This window comes from Rattus norvegicus, chromosome 7 (genome assembly GCF_036323735.1).
Source record: "Rattus norvegicus strain BN/NHsdMcwi chromosome 7, GRCr8, whole genome shotgun sequence".
NCBI classification, from domain to species: Eukaryota; Metazoa; Chordata; class Mammalia; order Rodentia; family Muridae; genus Rattus; species Rattus norvegicus.
Genome location: NC_086025.1, coordinates 30,988,198 through 31,013,021, shown reverse-complemented (window position 1 = coordinate 31,013,021; position 24,824 = coordinate 30,988,198). Strand labels below are relative to the sequence as shown.

At 46.2% G+C, this 24,824-nt stretch overlaps 1 protein-coding gene across 19 annotated transcripts in view; it reads right to left on the bottom strand.

The window, feature by feature from the left end:
- The window catches only part of Tmcc3 (transmembrane and coiled-coil domain family 3), a 277,437-nt gene that overhangs the window by 45,867 nt on the left and 206,746 nt on the right, over window positions 1-24,824 (bottom strand). The gene's annotated exons all lie outside the window — the stretch shown is intronic.

Genomic DNA, 24,824 nt, shown 5'->3' with positions numbered 1-24,824 from the left:
TGGGGCCAGGTCCTGCTAAGACTTCAGTTCATGTTGGTCAATAAGGAGAGCAATGGCTCAGTGAGATATAGCTCAGGGAGTGTGGTGGTTTGAATAGGTTTGGCCCCAGAGACACATGTGCTCAAATGTTTGGCCCACAGGGAATGACACGATGAGGAGGTGTGGCCTTGTGTGAGGAGGTGTGGCCTTGTGTGAGGAGGTGTGGCCTTGTTTGAGGAGGTGTGGCCTTGTTTGAGGAGGTGTGGCCTTATTTAAGTGGGTGTGACCTTGTGGAGGAAATGTGTTGCTGTGGGGGTGGGCTTTGAGGCCTTCTATGATTAAACTCTGCCTCGTGTGGAATTTGGTCTCTTCCTGTCTGTCTTCAGATCAAGATGTAGAGCTCTCAGCTCCTTCTCCAGCACCATGTCTGCCTGGATGCTGTCATGCTTCCCGCCATGATGACAATGGACTGAACCTCTGAAACTGTAAGCCAGCCCCAGTTAAATGCTTGCCTTTAATAAGAGATGCCTTGGTCATGGTGCCTCCTCACGGTAATGAAGCCCTAAGACAGTAGGTAAAGGTGCTTGCAACACAACCCTTATGCCGAGCTCGATCCCTGGAATCCACATAAAGACGGAAAAGGAACTGACTCCACAGTGTTGTCCCCTGACCTCCCCCACAAGTGTGCTACGGCACAAACACCTCCACAACACACAAACCACACACACACAATGGTTAAAAAAAAAAAAGAATTAAAACAAGGAATCACTACAGCTGACCATATCCATTTCCTGGAGTTGCCTTACCAAAGCTTCACAAACTCGGTGGTTTAAATCAGCAGAAATTCCTTTTCTGACAGCTCTGGAGGCTGGACCAAGACCAACGAGTAGAAAGGGTTGAGTGCCTCTGAAGATACCAGAGACTGATCATCCCATGGTCCAAACCCTCGGTCTCCATGGCCTGGTCTCTACACCATGGTCTGACACTTTGTCCAAATTACCCTTTTTATAAGGACACCAGCAACGCTGGATTCTGCTCTACTCAAAAAAAAACCTTATTTTAACTTGGCTACTCTATAAATCCTTTGCCTCCAAACAAGGTCCCACTGTGAGACACTGGAAGTCTGGATGTCAGCAGATGTTCTAGGGGATGTTCAACCTATAAACACAGCTGTAACTATAAAGAACACAGCAGTTCCCACGAAGATGGAATGGTTTCACAGTGAACAACGGTATCACAGGCATACATATTTTGACAGAGGAAAGCTAAGCTGGGATTGGGCCTTTCTGCCAGCCCGTGTGGGTAAAGGAAGCCTTTAAACTCAGCAGCAGGAGCTGCAGAGAGGGCCCAGCAGTTACGAGTATTTGCCATTCGTCCAGAGGACCTGGGTTTGAGTCCCAGCACCACATCTGGATCTTACAACTGTGGATCCAAGGATCTGATGCCCTCTTCTGACCTCTGTGGGTACTGCATGCACATGCGGAGCCCCAAACATGCACATAAATAAAGATAAGTCTTAAAAAAAAAAACCAAAAACAACTAAATAAGCTTAGAACAGTTGTAAAGTGGTTACTACCTTTGTGAGCATCGACCTGGGCCACAGGACATATCAGTTGTGATTTATGATTACTGTCCTATTTAATTTGTTTGAAAATGTCACCACAAAAAGATTAAGGGAAATTTTCCTTGGAGAGTTAACCAAAGCCTTTTCAACAACAAGAAGAAACTCAGACTCATCCTTAAAGCAGACCCAGCCAAAACCGCCAATTAGCATCTTCGAACAAATAATTTCTACAAGCCAAAAGCGGAGAGGAGATAAAATTTAAAAATATGGAAATAAGAGTACATTCCTTCCTTAATTAGACTTATTTAAATAAAAACCATAGCCAAGGCCTTAACTAATTGTTTGATGTACTCAAACACTGAACTCTGAGAAGACAAACCTTGCTGGCTTGTTGGAGGTGTGAACTCAAATATTATACTAATATCTGCACGGGGAACCCTTAATGTGAACTTTCCCTTTTTTCTCACTTCTGCCCATTTTTTTTTTAATGCACTGCACAGCTATTTTGCACCAGGGGGGGGAGCAATTCCTCATGCCTTGGGGTTGAGCAAAATAAGTCACAAGATAAAAGGGTGTGAGGGTTGGCACAGGCTGGATGGAGGGGTGCCCAAGCCAGCTGTGAGTGGAGAGAGGTCATCAGTGAAGAAGATCCTTTGCACCCATCAGCTTACACCAGCCCCTTCATCCTTATGAGGAACTGGTCCTCTTGCATGAGGAGTCTGGTGCAAAAATGGACTGAGATGATTTTGTACAGTCGTAAGAAGCACTAGGACTTAAAAGCTGGGCCGGTGTCTCCTAAGCCCCTGCAATGTCCCCTCCCTCCACCTCCCAGAGCTCCCTGCACACGGACAGAGGACTCTAACCTAGGCTAGATTTAGAACTGAACACTCACCACCTCCTCAGCCATCGCTCTAATCTAAGCCACTACAACCACTCCCCACCGGTCTGGCCTCCCCGGGGCCATTTACAACCTCTCAACAACCCAGCAACCAAGGATGTGCTTTCAAAACATTGAATCATGATACAGATTAATGTATTTTACCATGTCATATCCATATCATATGTCACACACACACACACACACACACACACAGAGATATGTGTATAATACTTTAATACCACTTATCTCTCCTTGTTATCCTCACCCAACCTGCCTTTTTCAACCTCAGAAGTTTCAGTTTCTCTGTTCCAAGTGTCTATCAACAAAAGCACCTTCCTTGCGGAAGCAAGCACCTTCCTTGTATAATAAAAGATCTCTAGTTCCCCTAGTTAACCTCTGCCTGTTTGCCCAAAGCTTTCTTATAGTGAGCACATCCCTAAAATCCTCAGCAGAGCTCCCAGAGGAGCTCCCAGGGCTCCATGTTGTAGCAGCTCTCAGGCACTGAACAGCGGTTATGAATTTGTATGCGCAAGGTCTGATGGGAGTGAGGTATTCCAGGCATCTCAGCCTCATGGACAGTAGGGAAGCAAGACCAGATAATGTCAGACCACAAAACGAACAAGCAAACAAATGTTACAGAGTGGGGAATGGAACACTTTTCCAGGGAGGAACCTGTGTCACAGAACACGTGATGTCTGCCTGCCGCTGATCCTCATCCTAAGTCCCTCACAGATCAGACTGGGGACGGAGCCGGATAGCATCTTAATAACGACCTAGAAAGACTCTGGACATGTAAAATACACGTGCCCTTCAGATGACTCTAGGAAGGGACCAGCATGACTGTGAGACTGTTCCAAAGAGCGAATAACATCCCACCGAGAGATGGTACTATAATTCCTTGAGTTCGCCTCAGTCTGTTTTCGGTAGTTAGCAAAAAAAAAGGTGACGGATTTGGGTTACGAAGGCAGTGTTCCACTATAAAAACCTGCTGGTTGCCATGACGATTAACATCTTCACTCTTCCCTTCCCACAGCATCTTTCTTCCAAGTCAAGTCAAAGAACCTGGGACACCCAGGTTTTAGCATTTCCTTTTGCACAAGGCTGCAAAAAAAAAAAAAAAATACAGACGTGCACATATACAGAATGCATACTAAACAGCTAAGTAAAGATAACTTGATCCTGGGGCTGGGGATTTAGCTCAGTGGTAGAGCGCTTACCTAGGATGTGCAAGGCCCTGGGTTCGGTCCCCAGCTCCCAAAAAAAGAACCAAAAAAAAAAAAAAAAAAGATAACTTGATCCTTGAAAACACTGGCACCATTTGCTCTCCACCCCACGAATGTCTCGCAGAACACAAGAGACACTCCTGCAAAGAGGGCTAGCCTTACCAAGATGGGACTGGACACTGCTTTGAAAACAGCCTGACTGAGTTGAAGAGACGGATCCTGGATGTTCTTCCAGAGGATCCGGGGTTTATCTCCCAGCACCTACGTGGTGGCTTGCACTAGTTCCAAGGGATCTGATGCCCACTGCTGGCCTCTGCTGTCATTTATCACACATGTGGGGAACAGATATACATGCAGACCAAACACCCATAAACATATGTATGAGGTGATGATGATGATGATGGTGGTGGTGGTGGTGGTGGTGGTGGTGGTGGTGGTGGTGGTGGTGGTGCCCCCATGTCTCAGAAGAGGACCAGAGGAGAATCACAGAGTTCCACTCTTGGGGATGAGCCTGGGTTGCCAATTATGAGCACTGACCCATACCAGGAGTCAAATGAGGTATTAGCCAGGCAGCTACGGCATTACAGATGTGGTTTCTTCTGCTCCTCTAAGTGTACATCAAGGTCCAGGGAGACGTCCCTTAATACACGTTGCTCAAAATTCCATTAAGAAAGTACATATGCTGTACTGCAGCGCTGGCACAGAACGCTTATCTGAGCCACTGCACTAAGAAGATCTTGTTTGCAGGGTGCCGTTTTATAAACAAAAGTGATCTCGTAGAGACATTTTGCCAACTTCTTCAGTCAGTCCATAAGCAAGACCTCTTGACATGTCAGTAAATATTTTTACACTGATGTCAGCAAAGGCTTCGTGTGGTGAAGGCAATTCTGACAGCAATACCAAGTAGATAAAATGATACCCATGACGTGGATGAAGACCTGAAGCCCAAGTGGGTTAAACGCCGTGGCCAAGATCACACTGTTACGTGGAAAGGCTCCAACTGGAGCCTAATTTGGTAATTCCAAGTGCTTCCGACCAATAGGCAGAACTTCCCACACATCTCAAGAGCAGTGACCCAGAAACCTAGTTGTAAGCCCCAATGACTGCTGGGTAATGGAAGTCTGGGTGTTTTGTTTACTTCTTGGGCCTTTGCTATAACTTCCTAGGGAAACGCTCAGGAGGCAGAGGCAGGTGAGCCCCTGTAACCTCGTGTCTAGCCTGGTCTGCAAAGAGCGTTCCAGGCCAGCCAGGGCTACATGGTGAGATCCTGTCTCAACAAACAAACAAAACAAACATCACTGGAGTCCTAATCCCCAGTGTGTCAGAATTCCACTATATCAAGATAAAGCTTTTAAAAGGATAAGCCAGGCTGGGTCCCAATCCAATATGAAGGTGCCCTTGAAAGAAGGGACAGTTTAGACATATAGTAGGAAGTCGATGTAAAGATGAGGAGGTGGGGGAGGGGAGGGTGGTCGAGCTCTCGGGATCTCAGGAGGGAGGTCCAATGGTTATCACAGCCCTGTTGACATCATGGCCTCTGACTTGCAGCTGCACTACTGTACCAGACCACGTGCAGCAGATTAGTTAGGCTAAGACAGAATACGGCTCTGCTCTCTCACACAATGTGCACAATTATATTTAATGTGTGCTTTGTGCATTCTGAAGTATCAAAATGTCTGAAAACAAAATACCTAATGAACAGGATTATGAACCATCCCTCCCATACATATCTCTTCCTAGTGTTGCGGCGTTCCTCAGAAAACAATTCAACCACGCGCCAGAGCTCTTCGCCATCCTTCATTTCTGTCCATGCTTACGTAACGCAGAGCCTGATGAACACAGGGGCGGATGCTCGCCACCAACATTGGACTGAGCACGGGGACCCCCATGGAGGAGTTAGAGAAAGGACTGAAGGAGCTGAAGGGGTTTGCAACCACATAGGAAGAACAACAATATCAACCAACCGGACTTCCCCAGAGCTCCCAGGGACTAAACCACCAACCAAAGAGTACACATGGAGGGACCTATGGCTCCAGCTGCATATGTAGCAGAGGATGGCTTCATCTGACATTAATGGGAGGAGAGGCCCTTGGTCCTGTGAAGACTGGATGCCCCAGCATAGGGGAGTGCCAGGGCAGTGAGGTGGTGGATGGGTGGGAGGGGGAGCATCCTCATAGAAGCAGGGGTAGGGGGATGGGATTGGGGGTTCCGTAGGGGAAATTGGAAAAGGGAATAACATTTGAAATGTAAATAAATAAAATATCCAAAAAAAACTTTTTTAAAAAAAGAGAAAGAAAAAGAGAAAAAGGTGTGGGGGTGGGCACTGCATGGAGGAAACCAGCAGGCAGGAGGCTGAGGTTGGGCAGTGAGGTTAAAGGCCGTCCTGGGCTATGCCCTGAGATCCTGGAGGCCAGTGGTATTACAGGGAGGAGTAACAAAAGCATGATGCTAAGTTAAATAAAAGGCAGCATGGCGGGGGTGGAGGGATGGGACGTGGGGGTGCAACTGTATCACTGCGGTCTAGAAAAGCTGAGGTCAAAGGTCAAAAGTCTGCCAGAGGGTAGGATAGTCAGAAGACTGTGAAGAGGGTGCTTTTGGAAGTATGGGAAATATGTTGTACCCTAACTGGTTGACAAATGTCAAGGCTCTGACTTTATCATAAACACTCAGATAGGGGACACCCACCCATTTCAGTTACATGAGTTATGTCTCAATAACTAAGATATTGGCATCAACTTTTATACACATTAACAGGGGCAGGGGGAGAGAAGCTGAAGTCTTGACGAGATCTGAAAATTGCCTCCTGGCACACTCAGAATAACTATATTTGCTCTTGAGCAAGATTAAAATATATATGTTTGAAATAAATACTATCCAATACCTGGGCACACAACCTACAGATATAAAAAATTCCTGTTAAAGATATGAAAAACTGTTTAAAAGCCACCACTTAGTATAAGAGTTGGGGAAGCTACTGAAGAATGGGTGGTTGACTGGCAGGATGGCTCTGCAGGTAAAAAGGCTTGCAGCCAAGCCTGACGATCTGAGTTCAATCCCTGGGACCCACAGGGTAGCGGAAGAGTTGTCCTTCCACACAACGTCCACCCAATAAATAAATATAATTATAATAAGCTCTCAAGAGTGGGCTGTAAGGCTGAAGATGTTCTTTTTCTTCTGCCTTAGCCCTCCTCCTCTGAGGTATGTTCTCCAGAGGCTCTCTCCTATGGATAAAAACCTCAGAACTAACGGACATCGTTGCTTGTCATTAGAACTGCTGTGCACACACTCTGTTCCCTTCTCTGCTGTGTACTGAAGTAATGCACAGCAGTTTAAAGAGGGGGAGGGGATGAAAGTGGGGGAAGTCTCTCTCTCTCTCTCTCTCTCTCTCACACACACACACACACACATATACACACACACACACACACACAGTCCACAATGCTGAAAAAAAGTAAGTTTCAGGAGATACTATTTGTACGAATGATAGTACAATACAAACACAGTATGTTGTTAATGAATCCATCCAATGGATGAAGATATGCATGAGGGCAATGCAGAACTTGAGGGACGGAGACCTGGGACTAAGTGGAGGAGAGGCCACACCCACACAGCTGCACCTGGGGCTGTGAGTAACCAGAATCTGATGCAAACAAGGAAAGAGATTGGTAGAGTTTCAAGCGGAAGTTAGGAACATAGGGATCTTACTTTTTTCCAAGCGACCCTCCCCTCTTCCGAATCTGAAGGATTTAGTTCCCATGAATAATTCTGCCAACATACTATTTAATGGAAACCACTGTTTGATATGCTCCTCAGCAGATTCAGATTGTTCTCTTCTCTCTGCACCATAGCTGAGGTTTCTGACAGGCCATTTCATCTCCTCAGAATTCTAGAATACGATATCACTGCATTTATATCCACGGGGGCCCTGACTTCAGCCTTAAATTAAATTCAACAAGCGAAGCAATCATAAGCGCTGGAAAATTAAAATCCGGTGAGAGTTTAATAAGTTTGCTGTCCTTTAAAGAAAAAAAACAAACAAAACAGTCCTACTTATCTTAGGCTGTTGTGCAAATAAACTAAGAAGCAATTACTTCAGAGGAGAATCTACTGACAAAATGTCTGGAATTTCTGAAATGCCCAAGTATAAGGAAACAAAATTGTTTTCGTCTTCAGAAGTAGCTGCTTCATCTTTCCACTGTGTCTTACAGTTTATCAAACTGTTGCTGTCCAAAGCATCCCTCAACAGTAGGATTGGGTACCTCCCAGACAGCAGGGCATTTGTAGGTGTTAGAGAATGACAGGGAATGAGAAAGTGTCCCCAGTTGTCCCTTGGGAGCAGGGAAAAGAAGGAAGGCACTTGCTGTAACCTTGGTGCACCAGTTCAGTGAGCCCCTTACCTGTCCAGCACAGGAGGAAGTTCTTGTCGGCTTTGTATAGCAAATGCTATATGGTGATTTGCTTGTAAGGGACCTTTGGCACACCCGGAACCTTTTCCAAAATGAAAGCGTGCACGATAAACACACACCCCCCCCCCCAACCCTGATTACACTCCTGGGCCTGGTAATGGAATGTTAATGTTAGTTTCTGGGCACGGACAACAGTTTCAACTTGACCTTGCCTCAAACATAGAGATAAAGGCAGGCAGAAGGCTCAAGGATCATCACAGGTGGGCGGAACAACCTCCGAGGTTTGCCCGGTGCAGGGAACAGAAAAGAAGAACAAGGTAAGAAACAGTGTATCACCTCCAGATCTGAAGTCTTGTAATGCCTGCAAGGGCTAAATGAACTTCTTACGGCTTGGGTGTGAAATGGCTGCACGGGATCATGTTTGAACACTTGGTCACTAACGGGAGGTGCTGTACCGTGAGGCTGTGGAAGGAGCCTCTAAGTGGTGGTGGGACCTAGTGGAAAGTAGATGAATCCATAGCTGGGAGACAGGGCTGAGACAAGGCTAGCTCCACTTCTAGCCCAAGCTCTCTGCTTCCTGGTTTATGATCGGAACAAACTGCTGCCCCAGGCTCCTGCCATGGACCAAGCTTTTCCTTCTGCCACGCCTTCCAAGCCTGGAAAGACTGTGTCCTCTCAAACCATGAGCCACGATGAGTCTTACTTCTTTAAATGGTTTTTGTCAGGTTTGCTTTACTGGTGGGAGACAGGGTCTTAACCATGCTGCCCTGGTTGGACTGAAACTTGTCATGTGGACCAAGTAGGCTTCAAACTGGCAGCAATTCTCCTGCCTCTGCATCTCCAATGCTGGGATCGCAGGAATGTGCTATTATACCTGTCCAGCACTTTATCACGGCAGGACCTTGATAAGAAGTCATTTTTGTTTTGTCGCTTATTAGTTTGTAGGTCAGAGGTCAGGCTTTGTTTCTTCCCCTTCTGGGTCCCAAGGATTAAATTCAGGTCCTCAGATTTGTGCATCAAGAACTTCTACCCACTGAGCCATCTGTAGTCACAGGTGCACAGATCTTCACTATCCCCAACCCCCTCTTTTAGCCTCTCATTGTAAAGGATACTGGAATTGTGCCTGCCTGGAAATTCCAAATGCATGAACTGGAGTTCTCAAAATGCACATTTCAACTCCTCAGGGGCAGGAGGAGGTGGGGAGAGGGGAATAAAGATTCAGAATGAATGCATCAGAATTGCCACCAGCTGAGTTCATTAGCTTTAAAACTCAAGAAAAGAGGGGAAAAAGATAAACTAATAAAAGTTCAGTCCATATGGGAAGCAGTATATTTTTAAAAACAGGTAACTATGCAAAAAAAATAGTGTTGGAACATATGAAAAGCAGCCAAGAGATTCCACCTAGTTCCAAAACCCGAATGCAGGAAAATGAAAATCATACAACGCATGAGGTGAACATATGCATCCTGGGCTTGTGTGAGCTCGAAGACTGTTCTGAGGAGCCTCCAAGCCTAGGCACGTCCAAATGTCTGCAGGGCACGGCCTGCTACTACTGCCCAGTGCTTTCTAGGTATGTCCTATACATGTTACTATGTGTTTTCTCTGTGTTGGCTCTATCTATGCTCCTCCCATCCTCGCAGAGCATAAATCAGACCATGAGCAGAATTCTAAGACAGTCTCCAAGATAGGATCCCTCCCACCCTGGATACTGCAAGACTTGAGAGCAAGACAGGACCTTACACCTGTGCCTAGGTTGGGCTATCTCCTGTGTCGAAGGGAAGGAATTCCCCACACACGATGATGGCTCCTAGTCAGCTGACTTTAATCAAAATGTAGTGCGTGTTGGGCCTGGCCTCATCAAGTGTGCTCAAAAAGAGGATGAGAGGTGAGAGAGGCAATGGACTGGAAACTGTAGGTCTTGAAGAAGCAAGCTGCCAGGCTGTGAAAGGGCCATGTGGCAGGGAATGGCAGACAGGCTCTGAGGGCCTCTGTCCTAGAGTTGCAAGAAAGCATCATTTTGTGAACAACCAGAGAGCTTGCGAAAGGAACCAGACTGGTATGGTCTCCCTTGAGACTTCTGTCCTGGCTGACACTTTGATTTCAGGCTGATGAAACTCTCAGGGGATATGGTTGTCATGCACCCAGACTTCTAGCCAGGGAGACCATGGAACAACGAGCAGGCTTTGTTTCAAAGGTGCCCATTTGCGGATGTTACATGGTAAGAGAAATGGATGAAGTCAGGAAAGACAAGACTGGGGAAACGCATGCACATGGCAACTTCCCTAATAGAAGGCTCCAGCAAATCCGCTCTCAAGTTGAGTGTGCGCGTGGCTAGAATTGATAAACAGGGGGCTCACACACAGACAAATGCTTGCTCTGAGTCTATGAAGACACAATCAACCTGTTGTGTTTCTAGTTCGGTAAGACTTAACCATCTGGGGAAAGTGGCTTAGAGGATACTGTTCCAGCAGTTTCCTGTAAAAACCAAACACTGCACAAAGTTTAAAACTTTCAAATACGACATTTATGACGGGGGAAAAAAAAGTTAAAACAAGCTATCAGGGGGCTGGAGATTTAGCTCAGTGGTAGAGTGCTTACCTAGGAAGCGCAAGGCCCTGGGTTCGGTCCCCAGCTCCGGGAAAAAACAAAAAACAAAAAACAAAAAACAAAAAAACAAGCTATCAGTTTGAACTAGCATGTCAGTAGGAACCAAACTCCTGTGAAAACTTTTGTGTTTGAGGATGTGAGCCTTGGCTCAATAATGTATTCCTGGTGGGTCTATAAATGGTTGCTCATTGGCTTGTGCGCTGTCGGCATGCACACAGACACACAGACACACAGACACACATACACACACACACACACACAGAGAGAGAGAGAGAGAGAGAGAGAGAGAGAGAGAGAGAGAGAGAGAGAGAAGCACAATCTGAAAAGCTGCTTCCAGCAAATACAGGCCGTCAGCTTGGACCTACGATTTGGCTTTGAGGTGTTTGTTTCACCACTCCTAGACCCCCTTTCTCAGAACCCCTCTCCAGGCAGAGGCTGGTCCTGGGCACAGTCCCATCTTGCCGTTCCCTGAAACATCATTTGTACTGACTCATTCAACATTTACAAAGTCTCATCCATGTATCAAGGCTCCAAGCCCAGGTGAAGAGGACACACCACATCCCTAGAGAGTACGGGATGGGTGTCCACAGCAATGGAGGAACTGGTCGTCCTCTGTGAAAGGAGTCAGGCCAAGTGCTGAACTGACTGAAGGACTGGTGTTATTTGAGAGACTCTGGGGACCAGGTTAAGCAGTTGGGATTCTGTGCTCATACACTGAAAGATTACTATGAACATACACTATCAGTTTGAATATCTGATGCTCACTCACTGTTAACTGCTTGGCATCCTAGCTAGTGGGGCTATTTGGGAACCCTCTGGAACCTTCAGGACAATGGTTCTCAACCTTCCTGTTGTTGTGACCCTTTAACGCAGTTTCTCCTGTTGTGGTGACCCTAACCGTAAAATTATTTTCGTTGCTACTTCGAAACTATCATTTTGCTGCTGTTACAAATCATAATGTAAATAAATATCTGTTTTCCAATGATCTTAGGCGACCCTTGGGTAAGGGTCATTGATTGTTTGAATAGGTATGGCCCCATGTGTTTAAATGCTTGGTCCATGGGGAGTGGCACTATTAGGTGTGGCCTTGTCGGAGGAAGTGTGTCACTGTGGGGGTGGGGTTGAGGTCTCCTGTGCTTAAGCTCTGCCCACTGTGGAATCTAGTCTCCTCTTTGGTTACTGCAGATCGAGGTATAGAATCATCAGCACCTTCTCCAGCATCATACCTGCCTGCATGCTGCCATGGTTTCCTCTATGAACCTCTGAAACTGTAAGCCAGGCCCAATTTGTCGTGGGTTGCCCTGACGTTAATTCTGCTTCCTCGAGGGAGCAGTCAATCATGTACCCGGGTGAATGCATGTGAACTTCTTCCCCATTTTAACTGGTCAATAAAGTTTAGACCTGTGATTGGGCAGTGGGAGGGAAAGGTGGGATGGGAGGTCTTAGCGAGTTGGGACAAGTGGAGAAAGGAGAATGAGAAGGGAGGAGAGAGGATAGAGGAGGAGAGAGGAGGAGAAAGAACAGGAGGAAGAGGAAGAGAAAGCCAAGATGGATTAGAACCACATGGCCAGGAGAAACTGTAAGTAGCAAAAGGTCTCATAGCTAGGGAGTAAGTTAGAATAGTGCTAGATCTGCCCTATCCAGGCACACAGTTTATAATTATAATAACTGGACTGTACGGTTTTTATATGGCTTATTAGGATTGAAAATTCCAGCAACAAGTGGCGCTCAACATGGGGACGCCATCTGCAGTGGTGCTTCACTAATGCTCTCTACCGTCCCAGAAGCAGGGTTCCTTGCTATTGCCCCAGTTTTGTGGATTCATGAACGAAACACGCACGTGCGCGCGCACGCGCGCGCGCACACTCACACACACACAGCACCATATTTAATATGCCCTAAGAACTGTCATGATGGGGAAGCAAAAAGATCAGCTGTGAGAAGTCAGGACAGAGAGATAGCCAACATGTAAGAGTTGGGGATCGTGGCCCGGGAGGGCTGTAGGCTGGCACAGCCAGGACGGAATATAGGTTTTAGCAATTAATAATTCAGGAATATCGGAGCAGAGAGTATGCTAGCCACATGGAGGTTTGGGAGTGGCCCCCACCACTGAACTGCTTAAGGCATATTAAATATAAGGCTGTGGGGTGTGTGTGTGTGTGTGTGTGTGTGTGTGTGTTTCAGTCAAGAATCCACGACATTGGGGCAGTATCGAGGAACTCACACTGCTGCTGCCAGGAGATTGAGTGGATTAATCAAATACCACTACACCAGTGAAATGTTGTCCTTTATAAGAGTTGCCTTGGTCATGGTGCCTCTTCATAGCAATAAAACCCTAACTAGGGCAGGGTTGCTCAATGCCCCTGAAGGGATCTAGCTAGACTCACAGGTTGAGAACCACTGCTTTAGGAGAAATAGTTTGGCAAGAGGAATTAAGTCACTTGGATGTTGTCACTGGCCCCTAGCCCCTCCTCCTGTTTGTTTGTTGCCCACCATTAAGTGAGTCCTCTTCGCCACCCATTCCCACTGCCATGAAGTTCTGCCTCAACATAAACCCAGAATCAATGGAACCAAAGACTACAGACTCAAACCAAGCAAAATCAGTCTTCCCTTCAGTTACACAGCTAATGTCAGGTGCTTTATCTCGGTGACGAAGCACCTGACACACACACTTACTGTCAAGGTAAAGCTGGAGAAGTTCACAATCTCAGGTCATCTCTTGCTTTCATTAGACACGTCTTAAGGTGTTTCTGCCTGAGTCACACAGGGCATGCCCCTTCCCTATGCCTGAAGATGAGCTCATGAGAACCCTAGGACAACACACGATCCTCCTGAAGCAAGGCATCTCACCTGGGAGGGTCAACAGAGGCACGCTTCTCAACTAGAGGCCCTCTCCTCATTCAGAAGATCACATGTGAGTGCTTTGCCCCGGCCACTGGCCATGCTACAGTGAGCCACGGCCGTCAGTACTGCTGCGCTCCACAGTCAGACCCTGAGATGCACGCGGCTGTCGAGTTCCTTCTGTTTCCTCAGACTCCCTTGTTGCTCTTTCACTGGGCTCACAAGCCCTTTGCCTGGTGCCAAAACAATCATCGGCTCTGACTGAATGGGCCTCACACTGTCAGAGAAATGGAGATCCATGCCAGCCAGTGATTCATCCTCAAACAGAGGGCACCTGCTCCAATTAGTGAGATTAAAATAGTACACTGCTGACTGAAGTCAAGTCCGGCCTTCATGATGATCACAATAGATTTACAAGGGACTTCTGACCCCACCCCGGCCCCTACACACAAATACAAACATTTTAGGTGCTAAAGTGTAGCTTTCGGTTAGGGCATGGCTTTTGGACAATGGTCACATGGAGGACTGTGGCCCCAGGCATCAACTGCCTCACGCTCCAAGTCAACACATAAGGAATAATTATGTTCAACCTTACTTCAAAATAACCCCGCACAACTTAGAATTTGCCCTCGCCGCACACTCCGGGCATGCTCTTTGAGCATCCTAATCCTCCTCCTTCTGGGAGTTATGCTGTCTAGCACAAGGCCTTCTACTGCCTGCCTCAGTTTCTCTCAGGTCACTATTAACCTAAAGACAGCACAGTGGAGATGCACACAGCCTGGAATGGCACAATGCATTCCCAATCTCCTTCAAGGATTCCCACGGGGGGAGGCTCCCATCCGCCTACCACAGTGGACGTCTACTCATTCCAAACAACACGTGTGTCAGCTTAAGTAATTAGTCTATACCTGGTTTAGCACCAAGAATGAGGTGTGACACAGAGAACACACATGTAGAAACTTCTGCATTGGGGTTGGGGATTTGGCTCAGTGGCAGAGCGCTTGCCTAGGAAGCGCAAGGCCCTGGGTTCGGTCCCCAGCTCCGAAAAAAAAAAAAAAAAAAAAAAAAAGAAACTTCTGCATTGTGATGGTTCGATGTATGGTTTCTCAACCTCGAGAAAGTACGAAAGTGATTTGCATGCCACAGAAACCAGACTTAGGATGCTGGCATTTTACCCCGTGTCCACAGAGGTAATTTACCAACCACGCTGCACCGGGTTCCCTCCAGATAACCCCAGTGTAAGCTAAAAACTAAGCTAAAAACAATGTAAGTAGAAAATGCAGTGAGTGTACCAAACCTAAGAGCTTAGCCTTGGCAACCTCGAACATGCTCTTGGCATTCGCCGTAGCCTACGGTGAGGTAAACCGATCTCACAAAGCCCGAGCTAAAAGCCGAACGGCTTGTGTAGTCTACTGGATGCTGTACTGGAAGAGAAACCAGAATGGTTATGTGAGTATACGTTCCTACCACTGTAAAGTCAAAAAAAAAAATCTTACTGAACTATTGACTTACTGGTCTAACTGAAACTTATTGGTCTCTGTGCATAATATAAGTATATTCGAAAGCGCACAATCACAACAAGACTAAAGGGAAAAAGAAAACAGAAAAAAAAAAAAAGAGGAATCTAATATCTGACTCGGTTCCCCTGAAAATTTGGATTTGAGTTTCTTATTGGACAAAGTTGGGAAAATGTGCTTTTGGGCATCTTCTAGGCCACTATGTCCACTAAGTATTTCAGGATGGGATGTAGGACCAGCCGCACTGAGATCGGTACATTCCTTAATGATCCTGAATCCCACGGAGGGTCCACGGCAAAAGCAATGAAAAACAGGAGGGGCAGAGAGGAGGTTTCTCTTTTCAACCCAATCCGGCTGGTCCAGTCGAGGAGAAAGGCAGGGCACACATCACACACACACACACACACACACACACACACACACACACACACACACACACCTGCATGCAAGCCTCACCACTTGCTCACCACACACTCTGGGCTACAGCCTTCAAATTCAGACACCATTATTTACAGCATATTTAGCTGGCCTAGTCACGGTGACTTTTTACATAAATTAAAGTTTTAAAGAGCGAGCTGATTCAGAAATATTAAGTAAATAATAGTGCAGGTGGCAACAGGCAGTGTGTGGGCGGCGTGGGAATGGCTGAAGTTTGGGAAACTCTGCGGTAGACTGTGAGTGACTCAACCAACATGGTACCTGTCAGCGTTTTCTAATGCCATTTCCGGTGGTGGTTCACACACCTGGAAGGTAGGGGACACGTCCAAGTCTGTGTTCTCAACCATTGGTTTGCTCCTCAAAGTTAGAAACCTGCTGGAGAGTGACGTCACAGGTGATGAAGAAGAACGCTTTAAGAAGTGTACCTCTGATGCTGTGGGGAAGGGAGTGGCTGAGGAAGTGTGCCAGGACTGTGGCTTGGGGACTGGCTATATGGCAAAATGCTCGCTAGGAATGAAACAGAGCGAGAACTACCTCTGACATATAGACTTGAAGGTACATCTAGGTCTAGCATTTAAGTAGAAATGTCTGGCACTACACTGGAAGACATAGCATAAATGTCTGGTACTAAGCGGTAGAAACCACCTTCACTCTAGGTTAGGGTCAAGTCAGTGAACATGGCAGAAGTTGTACAGATTTGGAGAGTCACTGGGGTCTGACACTACATGGGTCTCGGCAGGCCACCAGACGCTCTGTCTATCCCCTGCTTCCCTCACCTCCTGCAATGAAACAGGCCATGCACTCCCTAGCCAAGAACCAGAGGAAGGTTTCTGGGCTGAGTTTAAGACTCGGCTGTTAAAAAAAAATGTTATATGCAGGTCAAACGTTCTTAATCAAAAGTTCAAAATAGTCTGACATGTTGGTTTTGAGACCAGCATGACGCAATGTGTAGAAAATGTCAAACCTGAACTTTATGTGATAGGCCACATAGTCCAGGCACGCAATATGACATGAAAGGACCTTTAAGCTATGTATATACGGGTGTATATGAAGCCCAAATGGTCTTTGAGTTTAGACTTGGGTGCCAAAGCCTTCAAGGTATTTTATGAGGCAGACACAAATATTCCAGAATCCGGAGAAAACCCGAAACGGACCACTTTTGATCTAAAGCGTTCCAGGTAATGGACACTCGATCTGTACACTGGCAACAGGTGGTGCTGAGCACAGAAGGTGCTGGAAGATTCTCTGGATGGGAGGCTCACAGGACCAGATGCTGCAGAGGCAACGGTAGCCAGGTGGGAGGGCTCTCAAGCTACGCGCCTGCAGAAAGCACGAGGCACTATGCATCTGTGCATGGCTCCCCACTTCCTGTCCCAGCTGGCAAGGGGCCAGGTGAGGATGAGCTCACTTCACCGGCTTCATGCTGAAAACACAAAGAGGCTGAACGGGGCCTTGGGAAAGGTGCTCTGAAGTGGCGAGAATCCGGCGCGGCCAGAATCCGGCGCGGCCACGTGACCTTGTTCATTTGCTGCAGCTTGTCTTCCTCCTCCCCCACTGGTCTAACGCTAAATCACTCAAATACACGGCTGCCACCTAGAAGAGCCCCCACGCTTCTAAGTCCCATTCAATTAATTCTTCACTGAGAAGAACCGTGTGTGTTTGTGGCGGGGTATGTGCTCATGTGTGTGTGGGCGTGTGGGGGTGTGCATTGGCAGGGTATATACTCGCGTATGTGTGGGCGTGTGGGGGTGTGTGTGTGCAATTTGCAAAGAACAGAGATCTATGTCAGGTGTCTTCCCTTATCACTTACCACCTTTTGTTGTTTCATTGATTTTAAAATTACACTTATTTGCATTTATTTGGTGGAGGGCGTGTGTGTGTGTGTGTGTGTGTGTGTGTGTGTGTGTGTGTGTGTGTGTGTGTGTGTGCTGAAGCCATACATAAGAATCAGAAGACAACTTGTGGGAGTCAGTTCTCTCCTTTCACCAGGTGGGTGTCAGGGATTGAACTCAGGTCATCAGTCTTGGCAGCAATCCCCTTTACTCACTGAGCCATCTCATCAGCCCGCCACTTGTTTTTTTTTATTATTTTTCTTTTCTTTTTTTTAAACAAAGGCAAGCTTTCTCACTGAATGCAAAGCTTGCTGTTTCTTAACCGTCGCACTGGACGGCTGGCAAGTGAACTCCCAGGATCTGACTGACTCTGCCCTGTAACTCTAGAGCTACAGGCCTTCTAAGCCATGCCCAGCCCTTACACAAGTTACTAACCTGTCATAGCAAGCATGCTAACCCAGTGAGCCGCCTCCCAAGTCCCTCCGCCCAAAGTAATTTTATGTTCATTCTCCTTAGTTAATTTAGATAATTTCCTGACAAACTTAGCAATTAACTTGGCCCCAGCAGTACAGATAGTATGGGTTTTAAAATATCCACCTGCTTTAAAATATACATTTGACATGTTTGTTTTAACTGCACAAAACAGTTTTTAAAGCAATTATTTTTAAAGGGATTCCCTGTGAAGACATTAGATAGAAAACAGTGAGTCAATCGATCTGTATTAGTTATATCATTTTACTGGTTACAGTTTGAGTGACTTATCTTTCCACTTCTGTTAACAGAATGGTCTTGAGCTAAGGTCTAAATTCCCTTCCAGGGTCCGGAACAGTGTGGGTCAATGGCAAAGAATGTGTTTACCATACGTAAGGGCCCTAGGTTCAGTCCCCAGCACACACACACACGTGTGTGTGTGTGTGTGTGTGTGTGTGTGTGTGTGTGTGATATATATATGTGTGTGTGTGTGTGTGTGTTGTGATATATATGTGTGTGTCATATATATACATATGTGTGTGTCATATGTATAGATAGATAGATATAGATATAGATATAGATAGATAGATAGATAGATAGATAGATAGATAGATAGATAGATAGATAACACTTCAAGGAAGGTCTTACATGGTAAACCTTGGAGTCTGAACTCCCAACACTGCACCATATGAGGGATATAGGCTACCTGTCCTTTAAAGGACCTCATAAATGTCCTGGTGTGGCCACCAGGTTATCGTTTTCCCAGTTCATCTAAATCACTCTTCTTTATGCTCCTCAAACATCTTTCGAGCTGAGGCATTAGGGCCCTCGTTGAATGCCATGCATTTGCAGAAGTGAACACTAAAAAGGTCTGCCCCGTGTAGAGAGCACAGAGTGCTGGAAATCCTCCCACCCCCATGCCCAGGCTCCCACAGAAAGGCAGCCCCAGAAGTGGCAGGCAGCAGTGCTTCTACCTGAGCAGTCACTGATCATCTGGCAAGGGTTGGGGCCAAATGCTGCTGCTGCTGCTGTCACATCACCTAATGTATGCCACAGCTCTCCATGGGATGCACCCTGATAACTTCTGTAGAAAGGCAACTTGGGTTCCATGCCCATGGGTACACTACGGGGGTTCAACCAAAGGAGATACTCCACCTCAAAGTGACTTTCCAGAAGACTGCCTGGTGACCCCATGAGGGACACAGAACAAGAATGAGCATTCGTCTTAGCCAGGAAACAGATTTGCAGACACCTTTGGACTCCATACTCACAGGAGCAAGCACCTTTACTGTGAGTAGGAAAGTGGTCCACCCTCTGAAGACCCAATATCAGGCTAAAAGATAAATAGGTCCCTAATTTAAATACATTATTCATTTGGTAGGGATGCTTTGCCAGTGTGTATGTTTATGCAGCGTGTGTGTGTGTGTGTGTGTGTGTGTGTGTGTGTGTGTGTGTTGCCTTGGAAGCCAGAAGAGGGTGTCAGATCCCCTTGGTACAAGAGGTACAGATGGTTCTGAGCTACCATGAAGACACTGGGATTCAAAGCAGGGTCCTCTGGACTAGCATACAGAACTCAACCTCTGAGTCATCTCTCCAGCCCTGCTCTAATTATCTTAAACGGTGACCTTCCTTAATACCCTTTAAAACTTCTCTACACTCCTAAACAGAACCCTTACCCCGGGCTTTATAAAAAGTCCACAAGTTAGCATTCCCTACCATTCATTCAAAAGCTTTCCTTGGAATATAGGACTAGGCACCAAAGGCTCGAAAGGAGCATGTCGTAAGAGTCTAGGACACGCAAGTGAGGAGGTGCTTTGAGGGAGCCGTACATCTCCCTCTCTCTCAGAGCAGCCAAGTGGTTTATCAAGACAGGACTGCTTAAGGAGTCCATTCAGATTATTAACACATCAGAATTCACCCCAGCGGCTACCAGGGAAGTGGTTTAGACCAAGCGAGCTCCACTTAGAAGGCTAACGGAGGCTTGAAACCGAAGCACTCGTTTGTCCTGATGTGCATGTGATTGGTGTGTGCTGGCTATTGTTGTTACTACATCCTTCCCATACATGTTCTTTTTGCCTCATTGAAGAAAGATGCTCAACAAGTCCACCATTTCCCTACTGCTCACACCCCCACCCCCCCAAACATCATTTGCACAGTGGCTAGAAGATGCACAAAGCAGGTAAACCGATGTTCCTTTTGGAAGGAATGAAAAGTCCTAATTCTGATTCACACAGTTCAGTGATTCAGAGCTCCGTCTTTTTTTCTATTGCCACCCCCTCCACGGAAAACACAAAAAACTGCAATTAAGAAACAGTGAGGCTAAAAACATTGCTGATTCTCCTGGAGATGTGGGGAATTTTCATCTGGGTTTTGGCTCCCGGAATTCAGGAAGTGTCTAAAGGAAAACAAATTTTGAGATCCAACTTGGTGGCAGCTGTCTCACTGCTCTGCAGCGGATGTGACAGGCATGTGTGAGCTGCTGCTGGTGGCTGGCAAGCCATTCTTCTCCAAAGGGAGAGCCGGCGAGCCTGCGGCAAAACATGGCTCAGAAAACATATGCACCATCAACCTAGCCCTCCTGATGTAAACAAACTGACTTGAGATACTCCCTATGGCCATAACTGGAGAATGAAACAAAACAAACTACTTACAAACTACTCAGTGTGCCACCTCTCTGGGTCAGCAGCACCTACAAGAGTCAGTTTCTCTCTGTCCTACTTCCTGCCTGGGAACAAGCAAGCAATCAACTCACTGTTGCTCAGCTAGCTCCCCTGGGAGGGCCACCACACCTCCTGACAGCCTCTGACTGTCATTCAGCACCCGCTGGGAATGTTCCCAATGGCAGAGCACTTCAAAATGTGTGACAGGTGTGGCCCTCGGGCTCCACACAGGCTCTACCTAAGATACTTTTGTATCTACCTCAGGCATCAGATACTTTGTGTTTATTACGAGCTATGCTTTCTGTGAGAGGGAATTCTACATTGCTACGGGTCCACAGTATGAGTAAGATATACCCACCAGGTATCAAGCTGCCAGGGAGACGGGAGTGTTAACTTACTACCCAGCTTTTCCTGATGTGCGGGACCATAGCTTGGGCACAAAAGATGCTCAATGGGTTTGTCACAAAATTAGGAGTCTTTTAGCTTTCAGGCTCCTGGAACTTCCTGATAACACTGTATCAATATATAAATAAACAAAATAAGCTCGCCACCTATTGGGTTCTTACTATGCGCCTTAGGTTTATCAGGCCTTACCACCCCTACTGCATGGAGGAAACAAAGGCAAGGGATGATTGGAGGGTCCAAGAGATAGAGCAACCCACACTAGAGTGGACAAGCCGGGAGAAGGTGTGTCTGTGTGAAAAACAGTCTGTTCTCCCTTGGAGGCTTGGTAAAATAGAAACCAGTCAAAGTTCTAAGTGTCTGAAGGACCAACTGCAGAGATGTCAAAGAGAGCCCAGGGGTTGACAGTATAACAGGAGACAGCAGGAGAGTAATGCCAAGGGACCGTTCTAACAGTAAGAAAAAAAATTCCCTTCATACAGATGAAAGCAGTAACATTTGAATCACACAATTGTCAATTAAAAGAAATAATCTCTCACTTAAGATTCAAACACACAATGTGAGGAGTGGACTGACACCACCTGTTCTATTGGTGTCCTCTACTGTGATGGTCTATATGTGCTCGGCCCAGGGAGTGGTACTATGGCACTCCTGTTGGAGTGGGCGTGGCCTTGTTGGAGTGGGCGTGTCACTGTGGGTGTGGCTTTAAGACCCTCATCCTAGCTGCCCAGAAGCCAGTATTCTGCTGGCAGCCTTCAGATGAAGATGTAGAACTCAGCTCCTCCTGCACCATGCCTGCCTGGATGCTGCCATGTTCCCACCTTGATGATAATGGACTGAACCACTGAACCTGTAAGCCAGCCCCAAGTAAATGTTTATAAGACTTGCACTGGTCATGGTGTCTGTTCACAGTGGTAAAACCCTAAGACATCTACCATTTCCAATAGGGACTAGAGTCTCAGAAAAGTGATTTGGGGCCTTGTCCTGGTGATCGCCCAGTTGGGAGCTATGTCTCTGTCCATGGAGCCCCAATAGTTTGTAGGAGGTTGGTCTAGTTCTGCTTGTACTCAAATGCTGACTCTGTACCCCAAGGTGAGCAGATCCTCAGTATACCAGTTTCAGTTGTGTAAACCTTGCTCCCCAAATTGTCCATGGTTAACAAAGATGCCTACAGCCTGGGCTGGGCAGTAGAGTGGGCAGAGTGAGGATTCCAGGCTTGGGGTCTTAAACAGGGACCAAGAGAAAAAGAAAGGATGTTGGAGTGGAGGGGGTTGGGGAGAAGCCACCATGGGGTAGGTGGATCAGGAGCCCATGGCCATGAGGATCAGCCTGCTGGAGTAAGAGGAGTCATCCCAGCAGAACATGAAAAGTGATATTTCAGGGTAGATATCTGGGGGTTACTGATGGGGAAATAGCAAAACAGCACAGACAGTTGGTATCTGCCCAGCTCTAGTGCTTTAAGGCTTCTAATAAATATAAAGGTTTCGTGTCTCTTATTTGTGAACTAAATGATCTAAGATAGGGTAGAAACCCCCAAATTATATTTACATATTCAATAATATCCAACAACAATTTACAGCTGTACCCAAGTGGCTAAAGGCTATACCAAGGGGCATTAGGGAACATTTAAAGTGACAACTAACTAACAAAAGAAAAAGAAAGGGGAGGGGCTGGAGAAATGGCTCAGCAGTTAAGAGCACTGACTGCTCTTCCAGAGGTCCTGAGTTCAAATCCCAGCAACCCCATGGTGGCTCACAACCATCTGTAATGGGATCTGATGCCCTCTTCTGGTGTGCCTGAAGAGAGTGACAGTGTATTCGCAACATAAAAGAATAAATAAATTAAAAAATATATTTAAAAACATCTGTAAAAAGAAAAAAAAACAGATTCACATATTAACAAAAACCAGTTAAAATGTGGAAGACAGATTGTCTGTATTCTTAATATAAGCTTTGATGATAGGCTCTGACTATCTAGGGCATAAAGAAAACAACAACACAGGTTCTAATTATGTATGCGCTCTCTTTTAAAGAAGAAAGATGTTATGTGTGTCAAGTTAACAAGCATCATTTTTTAGTTTTACAAAGATGAAGTTTAAAACTGTGAATGACTGGCTTTTCAGCTTCTCCACAGCAAGTGGGTGGGGGGGAGTCATTTGTTACATTGAGGCCTTTGCTGAGGGGGAGGGAGGGGAGGAGAATCTAGGTTAGTCTACCTGGCTGTAAAACTAGAGCTCTGAAATGTTAAAGTGGTCCCCTGTCTCATTACCATCTAGTCTCAAAGGTTTAAAACCGTCCAGCAAAAGTGATGTGTATTTCCCAGTTATCTCAAAGGGAATCTTTTAAATGACCATTGTTAATCAACAAGGTGGTTTTTTTTTTGTTTGTTTTTTTTGTTTTTTTTTTCCAGGGAGGAAACTGATTCCTTAAAGGTCAGTCACCTCTGCCTTCACCTCAGTGGGTTTTTAGGGAAAGCCAGTTTGCCGAGGCAGGGATTCTTTCTAAATCCTAGTTTGTTTCCAATGAGAGAGTTAAGATCACAACTTTAAGCCCTTGTGCGGGTTTGGTGCGTTCCCTTTGCACAGCGTACTTTTCTGAGTGTAATGAGAAATGCTTTTTTATAGCTCCATCAAATTGACTTCCACCAAGGAGCGCCTAACGGGGTGCTGCCTTCTGCCACTGCAAAATTGCTTTTGCTGTACCTTCATTACAGCGGACTTATTGCAGCCTTAAGGAGGGATGCAAAATTACACCAGCCCCACTAGAGAAAAGTTCTCATGTTAGCTCTCCGGATGCCTCTAGGTCTCCACAGGAAGGCAGACCAAAAAGAAAACAAAACAAAAACAAACAAACCAACAAACCTAAATTCAATGCCAGTCGGGGCAGTGCATGCCTGTAATTCCAGCATTCAGAAGGCTAAGCAAGAGGATTATGGATTGGAGGCCAGTTTGGGCTACACAAGGAGACCTTGTTTCAAAAAACAACCCCCAAACAACAGCAACAACAACAACAAAAGCCCCTAAAAGCAGACAGTCCAGAAGGCTAAATTGGCTAAATCTCTAGGAGGGGCCTTGAACTGTGATCTGGGCCTGCTCAAATCCAACCCTCTTCTCTCTCATGGCTTCTACTCCTCACTAGGTTTCATCTGCCCAGTGGACTAATTACGGAGAATAACCAGTACATCCCGCGCCTAACTCGGTTTACTTGTAAATCCAGTATCTCTCTACTCATAATGTAACAAGTAAAACATGGTGAGCAGGATTTTAAAGAAAATAAATCCCCTTGACTGATGTCTTGGTCACTTTGAGGAGAGATAGGTGCGGGGAAGACACTAGTGTCTGCAAGTCAGCTACTCTTTCCATCACGTACCTGAGTGTGTGAGCGCCGGTCCCTACCTCCAACTGACAGGCAACAACTCTTGAATTTTAGAAATCTCATTCCAAGAGTTTTGTCAACAGGCTCACCATCCCACAAGAGGTTACCAACCCTGCTTGCTTACAGAGACCATTGAGTTCTGACGACGCAGGCTCTCAAATGATCTCAGCATTACAGTCTCACCTGTGAACGACACGATCACGTTTATCCCCACCCCCACCCCTTACCTTCCTTCAGTCAGCTGTGTTCACCAGTAGTTGCCCTCTCACACAAACTTCTGACCGCAGGTAACCAAAACTCTAAATGTTTTTCTTAGGGAGTTTTGGAATACTTTCCTGGTGCACTGTTAGGAAACTTCTAAAGAAACCCAGAAAGAGTCGGTCGATGCAGGAGCGATTATCCCGAACACATTAAATTTGTGTTAAAAAAATCATTTTTCCTAAACTGATTAAGAGGCGCTAAAGTGAAAAGAGAAACGAGGTAAACATGTCACTTCGGGGACAATCGATTACTGTTTCAAATTGTAACTGCACACTCACATTCTGTATAAAGGACCCCTGCATAAGCCCGTCACTTATAGCCCCAACTTGATCTTAGAGGTGGAGGGGTAGAAACTATGTCCGTTCTGTC